Source organism: Sus scrofa, unplaced genomic scaffold (assembly GCF_000003025.6).
Source record: "Sus scrofa isolate TJ Tabasco breed Duroc unplaced genomic scaffold, Sscrofa11.1 Contig1475, whole genome shotgun sequence".
Lineage (NCBI taxonomy): Eukaryota > Metazoa > Chordata > Mammalia > Artiodactyla > Suidae > Sus > Sus scrofa.
In genome coordinates, this window is record NW_018084889.1 from 49,948 (window position 1) to 53,768 (window position 3,821).

The 3,821-nt window shown below is 52.0% G+C and overlaps 1 long non-coding RNA gene across 1 annotated transcript; it reads right to left on the bottom strand.

Annotated features, from left to right (window-relative positions):
* Positions 1-346: 346 nt before the first annotated feature.
* On the bottom strand, positions 347-2,869 carry LOC110258178. The gene is made up of 2 exons (XR_002341014.1): positions 2,558-2,869; positions 347-491 (listed from the first exon to the last, which is right to left on the bottom strand). It is a non-coding gene; the product is annotated as an uncharacterized LOC110258178 (long non-coding RNA).
* Between the last annotated feature and the right edge of the window lie 952 nt (positions 2,870-3,821).

A 3,821-nucleotide genomic window follows, 5' to 3' on the forward strand; every position in this document is an offset into this window, starting at 1 on the left:
GGTCACGGAGCCCTAAGTGCTGATGATTTGACCGTCTATCTGGGGAGCGGGTGTGATTGGACCAATAGCCTTTGGTTTCTCCAACAGTATAACCCTGAATCCACAGGCACTTGGTTTGAGCCTTGGGCATGTCTGATTTGGAGAATGGGGCTTTGGTTGGGGGTGGCACCTGGAAAGCAGTGCTTGAGGACATGAATGGAGAGGTGTAGAAGCGGCATTTTTGGCTGTGCAGGATGTGCTCTTTCCTGGGTCTAAGTCTCAAATTCCTCCATATGGTTCCTATTTTTTTTCTAACTGAGCCATGGCTTGCTAAAAGTCATCCACGAAAATGAACAATGGCAAGGAATAGGTTGCGTGTATTCAGGAAGCCAGATGTATTTACAGGTGGTGAGCTGAACTGAAGTGGGATCAGCCGGATGACATGGGGTAGTGGTGATGGGCAGGGAGGAGGAGGGAGAGTCACAGGAGACTTTGAGAGAGACCTCTGGCCCCTGTAAGGCACCCAGTTATACTTAGAAGGAGGGTAGGAGGGAGATGCGCCCTCAGGTGAACAAGGGTAGTGCGGTGCCAACATGGCTTTGGTCAGGATACAGGATTAAGGGCTCTGAATTTTTATTCAACAATTCATCACCAGAGGGTGAAGAGGCACTGACAGAGCCCAGCAGCTGCTTGGCATTGGCGAATCCCAGCCCAGAGGTGGGGTTTGAGTTGGAGGAGGTGGATCCCCCTGAGGCACGTATCGCAAGGAGGGCCAGGTTAAGTTTACCGCTGACTCTCAAGTCTAAGTTAACTAACCTGGTTGGAAGGACTTGTCCTGCCCTTTCCACCTGTGGGTGGCTTTCAGACAGCTCTGTAGCCAGATGATCCCCCAGGAAATGTCCATTAAAAAGTGGTCACATACAGGCCACAGCTGACCCTCGAGTCTCAATTAGAACACCTGGTAAAAGAGAAAGTGTTCTGCCTTCCAAATATCAGGGTCACCTTCAGTCGACCCATGCAGCCCAAAGCCCACGTTGTAGGACAGGCCATTGGGGTTCATATGGCCTTGGGGTTCTCCAGAAGTAGAACTCTGAGCATGCAGGCACATGGCTGGATTACTGGACATGCAGATTCCCAGAGTCCAGGGGTCTGGAGAGCTGGGCTGCTGGTCATCACTGAAGAGTGAGTGTACAGCCAATGTCTTGTGGCGGGCAGGCTGTCTTTTTGCAGGAGCCCTCTCCCAAGGGTGTTCTGCAATGCGCCTTACTTTTTCTCCATCTTACCCAAAGCCAGGTGACACAAAACAAAGGCTGGAGATGTGGGGTGTTGTGGGGAATAATGCAAAGGCAGCTGCCTGACTCCAAGTGTGTTTCCTTGATGGACTCATAGGTGTGATGACACACAGGGAGCCAGGAGGCATATGGAGGACTCAGAATTACCACCTCCATAAGGCCTTAGATGATTCTGAGAGAGTGAACCAGACAGGAGGACCAACGCTGGCTTATAGGTACACAAAAACTGTGCCAACAGAACCAGGTGTGGTCAGGAGGCAGAGTGTGGGACAAGAGTGGTAATGGCCACTAGAGGAAGAGGAGCCCAAACATACTGAGATGCTGTTACGTGTTGGCATCTTGAGCATAGGAAATGTGGTTGGAGTGGGCACTGGTGGCACTGGAGGACATGCCCAGTGAGGTCAGTTGAGTTACATGTTGCTTCTGACTCTCGGGTCCCAAACACATGTCCTGGGAGTGGGCGCACGTAGTTCCTGCTTCATGACTAGGGATCATTTCCACGGGGATCACGGAGCCCTAAGTACTGATGATTTGACAGGCTCTCTGGGGCCGGGGGGGAGCGGGGTCTTACAGCCTCTGGGTTCTGCAGCATTAAAACCCAGAATTCACAGGTACTTGGTTTGAGCCTCGCATATGTCCCTTTACCAAAATGGGGCTTGGTCAGAGGTGGCATCTGGAAAGCAGCACTTGAGGACCTGAATGGAGTGTGTAGAAGCGGCATCTTGGGCTGGCCAGGATGTGCTCCTTCCTGGGATTTAAGTCTCAAATTATTCCCTAGAGTTTCTTTTTTTTCTTTGTCTACCTGCCCCACTGCTTCCTGCAACTTATTCCTGAGGAACTAACCAGAGTGTGTACTAGGTCACATGTATTAATGCAGGCTTATGGATTTCCAGCTGTTGAGCTGACTTGAAGTGGGATCGGCCAATAATGTAGGGTAGTGGGTTGGATAGGCCGGATGATGGAGAGTCCCAGGAGACTTTGAGAGAGACTTCTGGCCTCTGTAAGGCACAAGGTGGAACTTAGGATGAGAGCAGGAGGGAGTTCGGCCTTCAGCTGAAGGAGGAGGGTGCAGTGCATCCACGGCTTTGGGCAGGACGCAGGAGGAAGGGCTCTGAGTTGTTATTTGAGGGGTTGGCCATCAGAGGGCGACAGAGCACTGACAGGGCCCAGCAGCTGCTTGGCATTGGCAAATCCCAGCCCAGAGGTGAGGTTGGAATTGGGTGAAGTGGATCCCCATGGGACATGCCTTGGCAGGAGGGCTAGGTTACAGGTCTAAATTAACTCACCTGATAGGAAGGACTTGTCCTGCTCTTATCATCTGTGGGTCACTTTCAGACAGCTGGTGGAGCCTAAATTCCAGATGATTGGACAGGCCGTCTAAAGTTCTGATGGCCTTCAGCTTCTGCAGAGGCTGACATCTCAGCAGAAAGGCATGAGACGGAGGACTATGCTTTCAGTGCTCCCAATCAGGCTTCTGCAGGCTTTGTCCTCAGGACAGCTGGGCGGGGGCTCAGGAATTGAATGCACTAAAGCTTCCTTTATCAGCCCACAGGCTGCATTCATCCCAGAGACGGGTCTCTTGAGGATTCTCTGAAAAATTTCTTCTTTTCCTTTGTTCAGAGCCTCTTCCCTCCTCTAATTCCCCCCGGAGGGGAAAATCAAACCTCTGGCCAAAACCCGCAAATGAAGAGTGGGGAACAGGATTCATTGAAATTCTGTCACCAGATTTGGATGGGTTCGACTCAAGGACTTAGACGAGTGGGGAAGGATTAGGAGGAGTGAGTGCCATAGCTGACTTCGACAGAATATTAATGCGCCTAGAATGAGCTTGATTGTTCTTAGAGTGAGAGGAGGGATTAAATCAACTATTTGGAGCACAAGCCAAGGGCATTCTTTCCTGTTCAGGAAGCTGGAGGCAGGGCTGTGAGTTGTCATTAGACAGAATGGCCACCAGAGGACGCCAAAACACACTTCAAGCCCAGCCGAGGCTTGGTAGTATCACCTCTGGGTTCAAAGATGGGTTTCAAGTTGGGGATGGGAGGATCCCCCAGGAGATGTCCTTCGAAAGGAGGTTACATACAGGCCTCAGGTGACTCTCCCGTCTGAACTGGCACACCCGGTAAAAGGGAACATGTTCTGCCCTCCAAATGTCATGGTCAGGTTCAGTCGACTCAGCTAACCCAAAGCCCACATCATTGTATGTGCCACTGGGGTCCACAGGGCCTTGGGGTTCTCCAGAAGTAGGAGTGTTAGCACGCAGGTGGCTGGCTGGGGTTTGGGGCCTGCAGTTTTCCAGGGTCCAGGGCTAGGCCTCTGGAGAGCTGGGCTGCTGGTCGTCAATGAAGAGTGTGCGTGAAAGCTGACCCTTGTGGCGGGCGGGCTGTCCTTATACAGGAGCCCTCTCTCTTGGGGGTGCGCTGCATTGTTCCTTAGATCTTCCTCCGTCTGTGCCTCTCCTGCCTTTCAAGCACCACTGAGGGCACATCTTACCTGAAGCAGGTGACACAGAATAAAGGCTGGTGAAGCGGGGCAGGGTGGGTGAATCAGGAT